The sequence below is a fragment of the Lissotriton helveticus genome, chromosome 3_1, assembly GCF_964261635.1.
Source record: "Lissotriton helveticus chromosome 3_1, aLisHel1.1, whole genome shotgun sequence".
Lineage (NCBI taxonomy): Eukaryota > Metazoa > Chordata > Amphibia > Caudata > Salamandridae > Lissotriton > Lissotriton helveticus.
This window is the reverse complement of record NC_136061.1, coordinates 360,116,651-360,136,254: the sequence shown is the minus strand read 5'-3', so window position 1 is coordinate 360,136,254 and position 19,604 is coordinate 360,116,651. Positions and strand designations below refer to the sequence as shown.

Genomic DNA, 19,604 nt, shown 5'->3' with positions numbered 1-19,604 from the left:
ATTGCAAAATGCGGTTAACGTAAGGAAAAGTTTGCAAGATGATGTTCTATACGATTAGTTCTATTATATGTGGTTAAATTGTCAGGATTGGCAAACCTACTCGAATTGCATGTGTGCATAATGGTAGATTTTAATTTGATGGCATATAATCCATACACTAAAGAAATTCCAAATTAAGCAAAAAGTCAGTTTTTCAAGCAGATCAAAAATTGCTAAAAAGTTAACAGTGTAGCAAAGAGTCGGAAGCTCCACAAAAGTAGGAAAGTGAGAGGAGAGAGGGTATTGTATAGCAAAGCAAATGGCTTTAACTTAAAAGGCGAGACCTATTGCATTTTTAATGCTTGTTGTCTCTGTCAGAAAAAAACTACTATTCAGTCATTTCTTCCTGGAACAGAGTTATCTTATTGTGTGATACTAACATTTTACTATATAAACCTACACTCATTTCAACTTTAAGTTGTTGCCAGGTATGTACACTTTCTATCTGGGAAGTGCCATTAAGGGGAATTGGAATGAGCATCAGACAGTAACATACTGGAGAAACCGAACTACTAACAAGAATTAACCAAAAAGAAATTCATAAAAAATTGTATTAAAAAAGAAAATGTAAACCTAAAGTTCAATATACGACTACAGCTACCATTATAACAAAACAGGCAACATTATTCAGAATGTCACTCATATCCTTCAACGTAGATCAAATCTTCCTGGAATGGATGGATGAATGTAGAACGATAAGCATATTGTGGAATAAACATTTCATGCTTTTGATAAAGTACCCTGACTACCCTAAGTACTAAGGGTTGTGTATATTTCACAAAACGTATAATGCAGTTTTTAAGGTATTAAATACATTGCAACATGTATTTTAACAATCTAGAGTTACAGTATAAAGTTAAACAGTGCAATACTATGCTACTTGCAGTAAGTCTCCTTACAACTGACAGTATTTTCAAAATACAGAGTTACAACAAAAAAAAAAGTATTGGCATAGACATTAGGTCTCACCTTTGGGACCTTATGCGTTTAGACAGAACTTTTGGCTATGTTGTAGAGCATTGTGGCTGCTGTGCATTATGTTGAAAAGTTAGAATAAAAAGTGTTAAGCATTTTTGTTACCTTTATACAAACCAAGACGACATTATATACAACTGAACAACCTGATTAAAAAAAGATATTAACATAAAAAATGTCTTCTAGTTTGTTTGTACTTGCACTGCTGGCAACTTCTTCCTGCCTGTTCTCAAGCTTGTCTGTTGTACTTTTTTTTGTTATGGGGGAGTGGGAGATAAATAACGAGGGAGTGGCGGTTGGAAAACAGTAATTTAATTAGAACACAAGCAGCGGAAGGACACTAGGGGAGAATCAACAAATGCCAGATTGCAAGGGCAGGCTGACGTGATGCTCAGGATTGTTTAGGTGATGCTTAGGTGGTGCGCTGATGCAAAATGGTGGTGGCGAGTGATATTTGGTGCCAATATATGGTGTGGATTGGAGATATGTTGTGGATTGTGGAGTTCTGGAGTTGAAATATGTTGTGTGGTGTGTAATTATGTGGTGTGTATTGGAAAGTGTGCAATTGAATTGTGTGGCCAGGAACTGTGGTGTTGAATGAAATTATGCTTAGTGGAATTGTGTCAAGGTGTGGAGTGCATTTATGTTGATTGGTGGTATTTGGCATAGAGTGCATTTGAGTGGAGTGTATTTATGTTGCATTGAGTAGAGTGTAATTATGTGGTGTGTAACTATGTCGCACTGAGTGGTATTTTGTGGGGTGTATTTATGTTGCAGTGAGAAGAGTGTAATTATGTGGCGTGTAATTATGTGGAACTGAATGGTATGTGGTGTGTTTATGTTGCATTGAGTAGAGTGTAATTATGTGGCGTGTAACTATGTCACACTGAGTATTCATGTTGCATTGAGTAGAGTGAAATTATGTGGCGTGTAATTATGTGGCACAGTGTTATGTGGAGTGTTTATGTTGTATTGAATATAGTGTAATTATGTGGTGTGTAATTATCTGGCACTGAGTGGTTGCAAACCTTCAAATGGATGAATAACAACCATCTGAGGTGCAACTCGGAAAAAACAGAGATCCTGCCATTTGGCCCACTAACCCTCTTTGTGCCTAAACTTTGGTGGCAAGAAAATGCCACTCTTCCCCCCACCCTACCCCCACTCCTAATACAATAAATGCAGCTAGGAACTTATGAATAAAATTTGACACCACCCTATCCTTTAAACAGCAATCCCTGGCAGTTGCGGGCACATGTTTCCATATCATAAAAAGTATAAAGAAATTCTTCGACTTGCTCCCCTACTCAGCCAGGCAAACTGTTGCTGTTGCCCTAATCACATCTAGGCTGGATTATTGTAACAGCCCCTATGCTGGAACCAACAGAGCAGTTATGCACAAGCTCCAGATGGTCCAGCATGCAGCTGCACGGCTGGTACTGAAGTGGCCCAGGAGATCACCTGCCTCGGCGGCATTAGACATCTTGCACTGGCTACCAATTCACAAACGTGTTTTGTTTAAGGTCCTTATCATTACTTTCAGGGCCTTTCACTCATGAGGCCCCCAATACCTTCAAACTGGCTTTAAGCGCTACGTTCCCTCCTGTAGCTTAAGATCATCCAACGCAAACCTGCTGATCATTCCAACTTTCAGATTGGTGCCAAAGGGAGGAAAATCACTTGCGGTCATAGGCACTAAGGCATGGAATAAACTTCCACCTCAGCTTCGCCAGATTGCATCTGAGGCTGCGTGTAGGAAGGCACTTAAAATCTGGATTTATAGTGCACCAGACATACTTTGTAAAACTCTTATTTAAATGCCCATTTTTTCTGTTAGTAGCAGTAAACCAGCTCTGTCTCCATCTCTGGTTTTCCATATCAGCCCCAAGATGCTCCTTGGAGTGATAGTTGCGCTATACAAGTACGCTTTTACATTAAATGTAAATGTAAATGTCATGGTACTTATAGAGCGCACTGTCACCAGACGGTCACCTAGCAGTGTCGCCTATTCGGCTTCCTGGCGCTGATACTCATACCGCTGTGGAACCCCTCCTGGCTTTCCCTGTGAAGTGTCCACTCCTGGGCACCCCCAGTGTGAAGCCAGGCATCCTTAGCGCTGTTGGGGCCGGTGAGGAGGATAAGCAAGCTATTGCCCAGAGTTGCAGCGTGGGGCCCGTGATTAGAATAGGCACAGAGGCGAGAATTAACAGGTCCGAGGAAATTGAGCCCGAGACCCCGCCCAGGCGGGAATCGAACTCTGGTCCCTGGCCAGAACTCTGCATCAGGGTCTGCCGCTCCAACCATTGAGCCACACTCCTCCACATTACATTTACATTAAATGCTAACTGGACCAAAGAAAAGTTTGAATATCAGTTTCACATGCAATCAGGTCACTAAGAACTTGCGAGTCACTAAGAGGGTCACAGTTCAGAAGTTTATTGATGGTTATACTGTAGGAATAGAGAAGAGTAGGTGAGAAAAAGAGGTAGATGTGTGAAAAACTGTTGATAATTTCCTGGGTTTATAGAAGAGCTCTGTCTCTCCATATGGTGGCAGCATTAAACGTCGGGGAGAGGTTTCAGCGGCTGTAGTGAGGGCGCAGCTGATGTGAGAAGCATGGCCGGTCTAGGGTAATAAGCGCCGCCAGCACAGGGGGTAGTGCCTCAGCATGTAGCGCAATGCCCCATTGCCTGGTGAAGGGCGAGACAAAGTGTCACTTTTATAGGGTGCCATGGTATGTCATTTGTGTGTTTTGGTAGCGTAACATCACAATAAATGCTGTGGGATAACCGTAAATTGACCTTAAATTGACAGTTTCTGTTGGGCATTGCATGTGCTCGAAGTGAGCCTGCACCCAGTGCACTGCAATGAGCCCGCTCACCGTCACCAACTCCCCAATGCTCCATGCCGAGCCTGTGTTTTGACACCAAAGGCATCGAAATGCCGGCTGTCTGTGTGTAAAATGAAGGCTGCTTGATGTAGATTGTTGTTTGCTTCCTTTAACTAGCACAAGACAAGCGCAGCCGCGAACGTGAAAGCGAGGTTATATAAATTAGTAAACTAATCCACGACCAGCTGCCAGCCTGCACGCCCCTGCTCACTCCCGAGACCCAAAGACCATGGGAGTGAATGATTAGAGGAAAGGCGGGACATGCACTCGTCTTTGGCCATTTGCGTGCTTTGATTATTGAAAGCCACATGCAAAGGACAATGGAATGTGTGGGAGGAGTCCAACCCACACGGAGAAGTCTCTGGGAAGTCTGGAGTGATTCCAAGAGGCCCTTTCCTAGGGCAGCGCATACGCGAGGCGCTAGGCCCGACCTAAAAAGGGCTGAGGTACCGAGATGGACTGTTATCCTAGGTGGCCACAGAGATGCAGTGTACACAGTAACTGCATGAAAGTCAGCAGGCTATGCATGACAGGGCACTGAGTTGCTTTCAATCCTTGCACTGTGGAGCAAGGTCTAAGAATGTGCAGGCTCTGCAAATGAGACCACTCAAGGCACCCATGAACAGCTCCCAACACTGGTTTCCTGCAGTACATAGACTCTAGATCAGGGCATTTGCACTCTCATTCCCTCTGCCCAGAAATCATCCTCCAATGAATGCTGCCCCTTATCCCAGGCAAATCACTTACATATATAACCTTGGCATTGGAGACCTTTTATGGGCCATGACTTAAGGACCGCAGGGATGTGGTTTCCTATAGACCGACGCCCAGGACATATTGTTTAACCCGTTCCATGCGCCAGACAGCCCCCCGGCCATCCGACGAACACAGTGGGCATGTGCGGAGGACAGCAGGAGACCGTCCGAACCCCGTCCACTCATCAATTCTCCAGCACAGTGGCGCGAATAGGTGTTAAGGTCAAGGACAACAAGTTTTCATTTGTATTTTGTCCTTGGGACAAGTAGGCTTAACCGCCTGCAGCACAAACCCTTTGGCTGCCAGTTTGCAGTAGCACATTATGGATCAGGGAAGGGCATTGTCTGCGGTTACGGTAATATTTGTGTCCATATGTTAATGCTGCTCAAACTTGTATTTATTGTTCATTAATTTAAATCCTTTATTATTAGGGTGAGCGCTCTAAGTACATGTTGTAATCTCGGACTGCACTACTGACAGTGGTTCTAGATTAAAAATGTGTACAAACATTTTCAAAATTTAGCAATGTGAGGCTATGTATAAAGCTCCCAGAATGCGCTCTGATTTGATGCAAATATTTGCAGAAGCTTGAAAGCAAGATTGACGATTCCTTGCTTTCAAAATAAAATGTTCATTAAAAAATGAAAGCAGAAAAAAACTTTTTGCCAAACTACTGTAAAATTTCAGGTACCAGGTTTTGCAGCATCATTTAGTAACGTGTTGATGCATGCTAGTATTTCCCAAAAATATTCATAATGGGAAATCAGTGTAACCAGTTGCAAAAAGATTGTGGCAAACAAAAATAAACAAGCATTGGCAAAGCCAGTGGGTCTGAAAATGGTGGTCAGCTTTTTAGTTTTGTCAATGTGTGACTAGTTTTCGCATGGTTTTTGTAAAACCTTATTGGTGTGGGAGCTGCCAGGCTCACACCATTATAAAACATTGGAAGAACCAAAAATAGCTTTTTTACTCTAAAAAAAAGCATACACTGACACAGTAGTTACTGGCACTGAACAAAACTACTTTGTGTGACGATATGCTCCTTGTGAAAGAGCAGAATGCTGTCACTCAGTGAAGCCAGCCGATACAGAGAGAGAGAGACAGAATTTTAACAAACACCAAAGGTCACGGTCAACGCCAGACCAAATTAGGGGCCCAATTATTAAAGAAAGTCTCAAAAGTGCACCCATGGTATATGTCTTTGCATTAAGTGCAGCGATACAGCTTTCGTGAATTCCCTAGAATTACAGAAGTAAGTCAATAAATAGTACTCATAGAAAATATTTGTAAACTGCATTTTACCATGAGCAAATATGCATGTGTAGATTTGCTCATGCAAAAATATGAGTGTTTGCAAGTACATTTTCTCTCCAACCACTTTTTTCTCCAAGAAGGTTTAGGTCTGCCGTTTCAGGAGTAAATTTCCAACCTTTCTCAGTATGGGAAAAATTAGGGAAGAGTTGTTGAAAACCCTTAAAACATGCAAGTTAGTAGGTTTGCACAGACTCATAAGTGCATTCTAACCCTAGAACTATTGGTTCTCAGTACCATCAACCCCAGTATGTAGATCTGCGGAAACGTGGCAACATGAGGGGATTGCAAGTATTCAAACACTACTATGGTATGAGACCTGGCATAATCAAAGAGGTTATGTCAGAGCTCTTACAGAATGACATTGCTGCCATAATTTGTTGCTGCACTACACGGCACCAAAGGAGCACCTGGATTTTGTTACAGGACAAGTAGATTTATGAAGCAAACTGCCCCATGGACAAGTAGATATTTTATTAAATCCGACACCCCTTGAACCGGCAAGGAAAGCGCACTGCATTCCAATGCACACCCCCTGATGTACAATAGTCAGTCTACTCACTGTTAATAGATACCACTTTTTGACATTTCAGTATGTTTACATTGTCTCAGGGTAATTGGAATTGACACTAAGTTTAGATATTAACTATGCATAAAAGACCTAAACAAATGCAGCAAAGCTTGCCTTATGCTTAGTCCCTTGAAATGACAAGTTTTTTTAATTCCATTACCTAAGACAGACTGTCACCTCTTGAGTCCTGGTAGCACCATAATAGTTTTAAGTAAAAAATAAAAAAAATGTTTAAAGAAAAAATAAAAAATAAAAAACGCCAGCAGCTATCCTTTAAAACAAACAGGAGACTGGGGCATCAATTACTGCACAACAACTACTGTGAATGGTGTTTTCACCAGGAATTATATCATGTATAGGAAATATGTGGCTGCTAAGTAAATAAAATCCATCTCAAAACAAAGCATATGTTATGTTATGAGCATTTATAGAGCGCATGGCTGCTCCAGCATCGGGGCGTCCCAGCGCTGACCCAGAGTAGAGGCGGACAGAGAGGAGGACTACTAGAAATTGGAAAAAAGCCATGTCTTGATCAGATTCCTGAACGCACAGTGGTCTTGCATGCCGCGGGCAGCAAGAGGGATGGTATTCCAGAGGCGGGGTCAATGCCCTGAATGAGCGCCCTCCATCTATGGTCCGGCATACTCGGGGGACACAGGCCAGGTGCAGGTCCGCTGAGCGCAGTGCCTGAGCCAGGGTATACACCGAGCATAGATCGGTCAGGATTTGCGGACCCAGGCCATGCAGCATCTTATGTGTGGTACATAAAGTCTTGAAGTAAACTCTGTTCTATAGGTAACCAGTGAAGCGGTCGTAAGAGGTCGGCAGCATGACAGTGTTTAGGTAGTGCGAAGAGCATGCAGGCAGCCGCATTTTGTGCACGTTGAAGCCTTTTCGTCACGGCTTTGTTAGCGCCAAGTAGTAGCTCATTACAATAGTCCAAAAGTGTCGGGTGGACGCATCGAATAGTCCCAGCATGGGTTTTAGGCCCCGTAGGAGACCAAGACAGGTCCCTGCCTTAGCCTGCGGTTCAAATGAGAGGGCGCTGTCCATCATCACTCGCAGATTCTTAACCAAACTTTTCAGCTGGGGAGGGGAGCCTAGGGCTTTAGGCCACCATTGATTGACCCATAGGTGGGTATCCCGACCTACCAAAAGCACTTCTGATTTTGCAGAGTTGAATTGCAAGTAGTTATTGGTCATCCATTCAGAGATGGCTGTATGGTCACCTTGGAATTTTGCCTGGTCTAGTTTGGTATTGCTAGAGAAGGTAATTACCATTTGGGTATCATCTGCATATGATACCATAGCCATAATACCATACCCGCCAACATCTCAAAAGTAAATTGTTAACATACTTTAATGCAGTTTCTAAATGTAGTCAAGGTGTGATCACATAGTTATATAAAACTGAAATAAACCGTGTGCATATACAAAAATAGAAGTTGAACTGGTGACAGTATGTAGGCGAGACATACCTCAGTCCTCAAACAATGTCAAAATGTATCACCATATCAACCCAAAAAAGCTGACATTTCAACCCTCTTATTTAATGCATGGTCCTCAGCAGCACAATAGCACAAGCACCATTGCTCAGCAAAAGAATTGTCCCCAAAAATTGGAATCTACATACTTAACTGACAAACAATATATTGATGCACTCTTCTGAATGGTGCGAATGGCCTGGACCCACTTACTGAAGCAATTCCTTAACTGTGCCTTGTGCCCTTCATTATTTGCAAGTTACATCGACTTTAGTGGTGCACTCTCCGGGACCTCTTAAGCACAATACCAATTATCACAGAACTACACTTCTCTCACTTTGAGGTAAGCTTTTCTCATATTTCCTGGAGCGTACTCAGTCCATGGTCACTGCCCACCTTTTAGCCATATACACTAAATAAGCTATTTCATGTGTTACACTGTGTCTGGCTAGCACATTACCTCCCCTGATGACCCTATGAATTATATATAGTTGAAGAGCCATCAACACATGAAATTAGTAGGATGATAAGAGTTGATCAATCTGTGATCGAGATATAGTCTCCCACTTACTGACTTCATCAGTACCTCAACTCCTTTGTGTATACACGTTCTTTGTATCACTGAGAGACAGGGCACAAGTCCTAAAAAAAGAAGTAGGGGGACGCTGTCACCGGAAGTGACGTCACGGCAGGAAGTAACGTCACGGTAGGTGGCTTGCACCATCGGGCTCATTGCCTCCCCTCGCTCACCCCTTAGATGTGATTGCATCTGAGAAGCCAGTGAGTGAGCAGCACGCTGTGAGCTCCGATCTCGTCCCAGAGAGGCCTAAGAATGAAGTCCAGCTGTTTGGCAGGGGGGACGGCGTCCACCCAGTAAAATAAGTGTGGGAACACCGTCCACCCGCCTGGTACCCCGACTCGAGCCCTGCTGTAAGATCAACAGGGCATCTTGGCTACCAACTGCTCACAGGACCCATCACTGCCAGGGAGGCCCTGATCAGGTATAACACTACACAAATGTAATGACACTTCAGATCATGCTATACACCTCACTGCTTCACCTAACCTACACAGCCCTCCTCAGTACTGAGGGCTCCTAGCGGTGCCTGGGAGTCAAATCTTCTGCACTGCAAAGCGAAAAACTGGAACATCTGGGTTCAATCCCAGGTTTACTGCTTGACCAAACTGTATGATCCTAGACAAATAACTGATTTATGCGAGTCCTTTTCTTTGTTACATATGAGACCAGCTTCAAATACGCGTGTTCTGCATCATATGTCCTGTACAAAAACACTCGATTAGGTTTGATTTAATAGCCTATGGCACTGTCCCATTTATAATGAGAATCCAGGCCACCGAACAATTTTTCGCAGAGCCGTTTAAAAAAAAAACCTCTACTTTTTAATAAAGGTCTCTTAATACAGATATGATCTAATGCATTAAGGTGAAACACTTCCACGTGTTAAATACATACACTTTTTAAATAGTATATTTTACTCGGGGTTTGTTGCAAGGTTTACATGCCAGATATTTTAAGGCTTGGCTGGTTCTGTGTAATAAAAACACATTATAGCTTGAAAGCTACTGAGCACCGGGTGTTAGATCTAAAGAAGGAAACTTGAGTGGTCTCTAAAAGGTAATTACTTATAAAATAAAATACCAGTAGACAGTTTCGATTCCGTATGACAAATCCTGGGTTACATACACTATGTAAAAGTGAGACCTTGTCCCAAGCGCGGATGTATGCAGTCACCAAGAAAACGTAGATGCGAGAAGCTAAAGCGGATTTGTAAGTGAACCGTTCTACCAATCCGACACCTTCGTGCTATTTACAAGTGTCATTCAATCTCGCTTTTCACTGGAGGCTTTCCTGAACTCCTTTCTGGGGACAAGCAGAGGCCAGGCTGAAAGGGAATCTCTATTCTGCACCTCGCACTTTCTGTGACCTGCGCCAGCCCCCCTGCTCCTGGCGAACAACTAGGCCTTGGCTGAGGCTCCCGGGAAATGGGAAGGAAAGCCCAACAAGCTGACGTGGATTAAAGCGCTGTGACATACCAATACGCGTCTTTATTTATCTTCTAGCTTCAAGAGCACTCGAGCTCCTCACAGCTGACAGGATCCAGGAGCGGCTGGGCGGTAAGTGCCGGGCTGGAGGGTAGAGGGACGACTGGGAGGACACGGTGCACTCATGCCAGCCCTCCCGAATCCGGCGGGAGGCTCCCGGGCGCGGGCCTTACCTCCCGCCGCCCCCGACAGCAAAGCTTTAAAAAAGCCGATTGTCTCCACTTTGCTTTCGAGTCTAACCGACTTCAATACGTAAAGACAGGGAGAGGCTGTCGGAAAGCTAGTTTATAGTGATTGACAGGTAAAGGGACGGCACTAGGGAGGGATTTGATGACTGACCGGCCCAATAAAGCCCAGGATAGGTTAGAAAATATTGATCCGCCCAGAAACGCCAACACATCCGCCCCGGAAGAAACCGCTCCTCCTGTTGGCCCGGAAGAGAAGTCCTGCCGCTACGGAAGGTATTGCCCTCAGCTGTCCCGGAAGAGATCGTGGCAGCTGCTCTTGGCTGGGTCTGCGTTATATGCTGTGTGTGCCACGGGGCATTTCCTGAGGAAGCATGTGTTGCCGCCCGTGTGTACCGGAGCTCTTGAGTTGACTGACCCTGGGAAGGTCTGAAGTCCAGCGCCATAAGAGGAAGCTCCTCAATCTACAGATCGATCAGTGCTGACGATAGGCGAAACGCAACTAGGGTGTTGGGTAGAAGAGGAGCGGGGGCATGCGTGCTGAAGTCAGGATCGACCATCGTGTCAGCAAGAGATTTATCAGGAGCGTGCCGTTAGGTACCTGGGGAGTGAGTCCTAATTGAGACCAATCTCCGTTACAACAATGCCGTTCGTTCCAGCCAAGCGGGTTGAGTGTCAGTTTAACTTTTACACGCGTATTCGGTTTCATTAGTAGCGCCCGGCTTTTCTAAGTATTGTTGATACTCGGAGGGAATTACGTTATTTCGTCTTCGAGGCGATCCTTGCCAGCTTTTCAAGAGAAAACTACCGACCATCTGTTCTCGTATTAATATTTCTTAGACCCATGCATGGGTCTTTTGTAAAAGTTTGTATGACATTGTCAGTATATATTTATAACATGCCTTTCAGGCTTTATATACTTTATTTATTGGGCAGGACCATTAAGGCATTTACTGTTTAAAGTATGTAGTGACAAAAAGCAGAAATACCTGCTAATTGGATTATTTTTTTGTAGCGGTCGTGCATTAAAATGTTTGTATATATGTACATAAATACTTTATTTCGACTTGCATGCCATAAAAGTTTTCACATCTTCCTTATCCATACAGTAATAAAGCACAGAGGAGTTAAAATATAAAAGCATATCTCATGGTTAAAAGTTTTTTAGAAATCACAGCTATAAGAACATAGCTATAAATAAAAAGACGCAGAGCCGTCTAGATAATTAAGATGCAAAGGTGTACAGCTGATAGACATGTAATAAAATAGACATGTAATAAAATTAACAATTTCTAGACTTTTGTGCTTATCTCCTAGTGCCCCCTTACATCCCGGGAAATTGGCAACATCCTGAGTTGACCTAACGGCTAAGGCGGTCGACCTCGAAACAGGGGAACTGGGCTCGAGTCTCTGCAATGATGCTGAACATCCTGTGATTGTGGGCAAATCACTCTTCTCCCTGTGCCTAACAAAAAAAAGAATGAGTCCTAATGTAATGAAACTGGTGCTATTTATGGCGCTCTGATACCTGTTTCGCGTCAAGTTCGCGCTATATAAAACTATGTAAAATAAAAAAGATAAAATACTTGCATTAAAAGCGTATCCTAAAAATAAATAAGCACTGGTTCTACTAAAAAGATAGAAATTAGTAGACATCTAAAATTGACACACTCCGGACTTTTGAGCTTTTCTCCTGATTCCCCACATATATTTAATTTGGCAATGGCACAAGTGAACGGAGGTCTAGCTTCAGATCTTAAAATTCACAGGGCTTCTACATGATGGTGAGTTCCCAGCTGGTTTCAAATAGGTTTTACTCTGTTTGCTCTTGGGTAAGTGTATGCCGTGCAAGCAAACATTACATGAACAACAGATTCAATAGATTCTTTGCAGCCAAAACAAGTCCATATGTATATCGTTTACTGTGCCATCTGCCTGTAAATTCATTCAGTAGGTGTGTACCAAACCTGAACTGGATGTAAAGTTTCCTATCATTTGGTACTTGAATAATGTCTAGGTAACTCTTCAAAGAACTATCCAGTTTGTAGTCTATAAATTCAGATGTTAAGCTCCCCCAAGACATGGTAGCAAGCTCAACTTGAGCTACCCAATACCATGATTTTACTCTGCATTTTGAGGGGAGCGATGAGAAGTCTGTATTTTCCCAAGTTCCCTGTAACCCAATATCAAATAATAATCTCCTCCTACTCAACCAGCTCATTTTGTTGAATTAATCCATATGTCTGACTTCCGTTAGGGCATGAGCTTATGGAAGCAGTTCAGCAGTGGGCCTAATTCTCATCCAGAATAATATTGAGCAGAGCTTGACTTTTTCAGCAATAGATTGCCTGCCCATATCTAACTTGAGGATGAAGTGGGGTGCTCTGAGGTATTAAAATAAATACCAGTCGTGCTTGTATAAAACTGGTGAGTTGGCACTCAAACGGAGGAAAGGCCATAAACCACCGTGTCTCAAACTGATGAGTCGCGAGACACAGGGAATCTCTTGAGCTATTCCGACAAGAGCTGTTATACCATCTGGGTCGTTCTGTCTGGAGGAGGCCCGAAAAACTACTTTAGTGGCCTGGTCGAGGTGGGTGCAACAGAGAATATTGTGCCAGCTGCGTGAGTAAAGATCGCGGGCCCTGATCCGCCTGCTCCTGACCAGGAAGGTGGCGCTAAACCAGGCAGCTCCCCTGGTCTGAGGTGTAAGGCCTGATCGGGGGCAGAGAGCTGAGGGGCAGTAGCATTCCCGCCTCAGTTCCCCTCCCAGAGCGCAGCGTTGCAGGGTGACGGCCTGTCACACGTCAGGCCGGAGCCACCTGGAGAGCGGAGTTATGGGGAGATACCTGCATTGCGGGGATCTTTCGGACCCTGTGCTGTGCTGGCTGGAAGAGGCCCCCTTAGCACTACTCTGCTGACCTGGCCCGGCAGGGGGCGCCGAGGAGGAGGTTGTGGCTTGCCCCTGGCAGGGACCTTGGGCCTGGAGCGGACCGGCTGACGGGGAACATCACCCCCTCCCCCCCAGAGAAGGCATAGGACTTGACGTAGAGGTCCTCAAATCGCCAAGGCACCCTTTAACGCTGGAGGGGCGACCTCACTGCCTTCAAGGAACTGCTGCAGGGAGAAATACACCGGACAGCTTCAGCCAGCCGAATAGTACTGCACCCACCCAATCCTTTTCAGACTGAGACAATCGTAGGTAGGTGCTTCCCTCTCTCTTCTTGATCTCTCGTTCCAACACCCAACCGATCCAACGCTAGGCTGGCCGACGGAGCTCGGAATGCAGAGTGGCGGCTGTCCTCTCACCCAGATGAGGAGGTGAGCCAAGAGCACAGGCGGTAGTACGAAGCTGTGGAGACATGGGCCGGGCCCATGGGCCCCAGCACTGATTGAAGGGCTGTAAAGGAGAGTGGCCACAGTGGATCCCTGTGTGGGGCACAGCCAATCTTGAACGCTGCTCTGGCGTACACCTAGACTTGTCCCTGCTCATCAGGGGAGGATACCCCCTACTGGAGAGCAGTCCTCGTCCACCTGCTGTGTGAAAAGGGGCCACACGAGCGAAGGGGCTCCCCAGAAATATGGAAAACTGTACAGACCTCACACCCTGACAACTGGTGGCTACAATCCACTACTAGAAGAGCCTTGGGGAAGAGAATCGTGACAAGCCCGGGTAGGCTGGTGGTATATGCCTAACTGGGTTCCAATCCGGGAGTAGTCCAAGAAGGGAACGGTGCAGACTAATGACCCAAGAATAGGGCGAAGCCCTTGGGAGCTTCTGATACCTGGGGCGGGGCTTCATCTGACGAGATGCGGCAGCCAGAGCCTTCCCGGAGATGAGCACAGGCGCAGTCACCCGGTTCTCCAGTCGAACACCTGTCGGAGCCCGACACTTCCTGATCAACAAGAGAAAACCCAGAGGGACCACATGCTTGGGAACTAAGCTTGTTGATATCTCATGTGCAGCACGAGCCTCTGAATAGACAGAACCCAGCCACTTTGGCTGTGGGCGTGGGCTGGCTCAGGTGGGGGTGCTCTCCTCCCTCACTCCTGCTGCTGGGGGTGAATGCTGACTATGCAAGCATGGGTAAGGGTAAGGTAATGAAACCGCCTCTCTCCCAGACCCGCATGGCACAATTTACAACCAGAAACCCCGGCGTCAGCGGCACCACCCAAGGTACGCCACCTCCACCGGAAGAGGAACTGGCCACTATCCTTCAGGCCATACAATCCTTCCAAGACTCCGTGGAACACAAGATAGGGGAGGTGGGAATTGACGTTTCACCCATTAGGCAAGATGTCCACAATGCAACGGCCAGGGTAGCTGAAACAGACTCCAGAATTTCCACCATTGAGGACGATATGGCAACAATGAAGAGCCAGCTAGCGCGTCTACTGTCCCACACGGCTAAGCACACACGGGCGGAAGATGCCGAAAATTGCTCTCACAGGAATAATCTGCGCTTTGTAGGTATACCAGAAGGAATGGAACCTGCCCAGGTGGCCCATTGCATCGAGACCTTGATCATGACCTGGATGCCCCCAGAGCAATTGTCCACACGGTTTGTAGTGGAACGGGCTCACCGCGCCTTTATGCCCAAACACACAAACTGATTATAGCGTTCATCCTTAACTTAAAGGATAGAGATGCCATTCTGCAGGAGGAGTACGCTCATCCTCACCTTGTATGTCAAGGAAGTAAAGTGATGATTTTTCCAGAATCTTTTTTTTTCTTCCTCATATCAACAATGTCTGCAAAACCACGCCGTATTATGCGACATATACTATTTTTAGTCCACTTGCAGTTGAACATCTGGCCCTGGTCATCCAGTCCTACCAGTTTCCTGGCTACTGGTTTCATGCAGGTGTAATCATAGGACCTTGCAGTTCCAGATCATCTTTGGATCTTTAGAAATCGTCCCATATCTCACTGCGAGAGCCACCCTCAGCACCAGAGTCCATCTTGCATATCGTTTTAACCGCCTGTAGCCAATTAAGACTCTTAAGGGGAAGAGGATTCGTCCATTGCTTACAAATCTCTCTCCTGGCTAAAGGCATCAAAGATAACAGGAGATCCCTCCTAACTGCTGGTAGGGACTGACGGAGCCAATCCTCATCAGTACCAATGTTGAGCTTATTGTTATATTCAACCGAAGATATCATTGACGAATTTCTCCACATCCTGCCAGTACTCCTGTAAATTTGGTCACTCAAAAAACATATAGAGGTCATCATCTCTTAACGTGCCGCATCTGCAACATCTTGGGATCGGTTCTGACAAGAACGTAGCTAGTTTCTGGGGCGAAAAGAACCATTGATGTACAAAATTCAGAACATTCACCCCTGTACCGAGATCTGGGCCTAAATCCATCGTTTTTTTGCTCCCCATGCCATTCCAGTTTGGACCCAGCCATATGCAAATCAGTCTTGATCCTGCGCCCAGATTTAACCCAGATCTCTTGACTGGGGGTGAATGTTTTGATTTGTTCTGCATTCCATCCATCAACTGTGTGTCTTTTAGTTTCTGGGGCGACCAGTACAGCCTGTTGATGGTGAAAAAATTATTTTGTTTCAGATTGGCGGGTTTGACCAACTTGTAGAGTATTTTTAAGGAATGTTGCCAGATTATGTGTGGCTCCGACATCTGGATAACTCCTTTCCATATCGAGTCTGGAGCTTGCAACTTCCTATCTTCAGTTTCTAAGAACGTCCAGAACCAATCCACAACTTCCTTTTTCCTCGGGCCTCATCTTGCAGTTTTGAATCAAATTCCCACAACCCTCCGATCTCCTGTCCATTGGCCGCCGCCACCCAAGATGACAACGGCAGGAACTTAAATCTTGTGAGAAAACAGTTTGTTTTTGCCACCTGCTCTTCCCACGGCACTATACCCTGCAATGTCGGGAGATTCCCCCCCCCCAATACCTCAATTTGCGCCCTCCTTAATGGGAGACTCAACCTATCTTGGAGGCATTCAGGTGTACCTGGTGAGTTCCAAATTGGGAGACAAATCTGAGAAGTAACCGATTCCAAGCATCTTCTTTACCCCCCAGCCAAGAAGTAAGTGCTGCCCTTAGGGTCATCAGTCTTACTTTTGGGTGGGGATTTTAATATTCTTTTGGATCCTGTTCTGGAATGCTCCACAATAAGGAACAGTGCCCCAGCGCCTAAAACAATATGTGCCCTTAAAAATATGATGCAAGATTTAGGGCTAGTAGATGTTTGGAGACATCTAAAGGGCCTGCCGAGAGGGTACACTTACTATAGTAAAAAAATATGGACATTATTCCTGATTGGACTAATTCCTGGTGGAAAGCGGCCTAGCGCTTAATATAAAAAAGATTATACATCATCCTGCTCATATCTCGGACCACTCAGCTATTACCACGATATTACAGGTCCCAGGAGTTAAGCCCAATCTCAGGTGGACATTAAAACGTGCCCTCCTCATATATGAGGGGGTGGTACCTGCTTTGGAAAAGGCCACGCTTGAGTACTTTTTGATTAATACAGGTACTGCTTCCCCAGGAGCAGAGTGGGATGCTTTTCATGGCTCCGAAAATCAATATGCGGGCCACTCGAGCAGGGAAAGGTGCCTGTGGGGAAACGCCCACGCAGAAACTTGCACCTATGGAGAAGACTGTGATTATTACCGCTGATAAGACCGCGGTCAAGACTGTTTTTCCAGCGGGTAAGCAACTCATTTGTGCTCCACTTTTTACAATGGTGGATTCTCAGGTGGAAGTTAATGAAGATAACATTGTTTCTAGTAAAGGACATCTGGGTAACAATGTGTCCAGTGAAGCTAACACTTTGCTGATGGGGGCTGCAGGGGTAATCAGCGAGAAACCCAAAGCTTTCCCTACCTCAGGTGAACTACCTTCTGATGTAGCCAGCGGAGACATCTTGCTCCCTTCAGCTAAGCAACTTCCCTTAGAGATACCAAGAGCTAAACTAGATCTGAAAGCGGATACAGTGGTTGGACGAATAGATAATGAAACCACTATAACTTCTAAGGATGGAACTGAAGTTGATGCAGATTTAGTAGTGGACTTGATTCCAACGCCAGTGTTAGTCCCTGCTAGATTGGGCACAGAGGAACTATACTGCGAAACGGCTGATAATATAGTTACAGATAGATTTGAAAATGGGGGTTTGGTGATAAATGATGCAGAGGAGAACCTGAGCGCTGACTACGAGGAGGATGAGGATGATTTAGACCATACAGCCCCGGGAATTACAAAATCTTATATGCGCAGGAAAGCGAAAGGAAAAGTTAAAGCCAAAACGAAACTTAAAAAGGTCATTGGTAACTCCACTAAACTCGTCTCTCCTGTCACTTTACGCGCTAAACCTATTCAGGACGAAAGCCCCTTACGTAAATGGATCCGAGCAAAGGGAGGGGTCAAAAATATGGCCCTGCGCTTATCTGGGACCAACCCACTCGAGGACCTCAATTTGACTAAGTGCCCTACCAACAACCGATAACATGACCTCCCCCGTTCTTGGACAGATGGGTTTAAAACTGACTAACCTGGACCATGCAGGTGTGCCTGTTAGCATTACAGAAACCACTACTTTAAATGCTACTTCAAAGGCGACTGTTGTGGATGTACCTGCTATAGATATCTTGGAGGCTCCAACTTTAACTCCTGTTGTTTCAGGTTCTAATGAATCAGTCACTGATGATGAATTGCCCGGATCGTCGGACACAGGCCAAAATCCCTCCTCATTTGAACTAATCTTAAAGACCCTTATGGCCCATAGACAAGAAGTTAAAATAAAAAGTGACAGGGGTGCACTCTCAATATATCCTAATCTTAAGTTACTACACTGTGTCAAACGTAGACAAGAAGGGCAGCAACATTTCCTCCAGCTGAGGGAAGACAATAATAAATTACAAAATTCCCTGATGGAACTGTCTAGCAAACTTGGAGGGGTTACTCAAGACATTGAGGAGCTTAAGCAGAGAGTTGTTGAGGAAGCTTCTTTGCGAACTGAAACGGTATCCAGTCAGCACGCAGAAAGGATAACTAGTCTGGAAAACAAGCTAGAGGATATGGAAAATCGCACAAGAAGGCAGAACCTCTGACTTTTTGGGGTTCCGGAGGGCTCAGAAGGCTCCGACCCCAGAGCTTTTGTTGTAAAATTATTCCAAAAGGCTTTTATTGATTTATCAGATTGGGACTGGGACTCGCAATTACAGAGGATACATAGATTGCCTCTTGTTCAGAGAAACAAAGGAATCAAGTTACCACGCCCTCTTTTGATACATTTTGGAAACTTTCTTCTGAGACAGGCAGTGTCTGTAAAAGCCAGACCTAATACTCTTGTCACGGTAGAAAACGTAACTTTTTTTGTTCGCTCTGATTTGAGTAAGAACTCTATGGACAGGCGATGGAAGCTCCGCCAATTAATGGATTCTTTTAAATCCAATGGCTGCGAGATATTTTTGCAAGAGCCCGCTCGTCTTGAGGTGATCAAGGGTGGCCAGGTGTACTTTTACACAGATATCAAAGAAGCTGAATTAGCTCTTTCCAAGTTTAACTCATGAAAGCTCATTGGTTTTTGATGTAGTTTCTTCTTTTAGCATTCAGGGCTCTTTCTTTTTCTTGCTTGGCTTTCTTTTTTATAGGAAACAAACAATGTTTAGGTCTTTTTTCTTAAAATAAGCCATTAATTATTGTAACTTGCCATAAAAACACCTTTATTTTTTTTTCTTCTTCTTACTCCTCTCCTTACTGGATAAGGATATGGTTTTTGGTGGGGGCGGTTGGTCAGAGCCTCCTGGCTGTCACTCTGCTATACTGCCTTTCCAACGGCAGTGGGGCAATAGAGGGGTGTGCTCCCCAAAGAATGTAAGGGGTGGGGGGATAGTGAGTTGGTTCTTGGGTGGTGGGTTAAAAAAAAAAGAAAAAGTCGCTGCAAGAGTTAGAATTATTAAACGAAAACTGAACTTATAAGTTACGTTATGGAATTGTATAATGCAGAGGAAGATACTTTATTGTTTATTAAGAAATATATTCTTTTAGATGCCCAAGTTGGAACGTAGTAGGTCTTAATAGTAAGATTAAACGCAGATTGGTCCAGGAAGAGCTTAATATGTACAAACCTCATTTGGCTTTGCTCTCAGAAACACACATTGGTGTTAAAGATAAGAAACTGTTAGGACAAATTGGATATGAACTTGTCGTTTGTTCAACTTTAGGTGCTTCTATACGGGGGTCGCAATAATGAAACAGAAATATTTAAATATTGCAATCACTCGAACTTTGGCTGATACTGGGGGTAGATGGGCTATTGTCCAGGTTGAACTGGAGCAATCTAAA

The 19,604-nt window shown here is 44.8% G+C and overlaps 1 protein-coding gene across 1 annotated transcript in view; it reads right to left on the bottom strand.

Annotated features, from left to right (window-relative positions):
* The window catches only part of NUFIP2 (nuclear FMR1 interacting protein 2), a 137,384-nt gene extending 126,980 nt beyond the window's left edge, over positions 1 to 10,404 (bottom strand). Inside the window, exon 1 of the mRNA XM_078680058.1 lies at positions 10,082 to 10,404. The gene's annotated coding sequence lies outside the window, so the exon portion shown is untranslated. The remainder of the gene's footprint in view (positions 1 to 10,081) is intronic.
* Between the last annotated feature and the right edge of the window lie 9,200 nt (positions 10,405 to 19,604).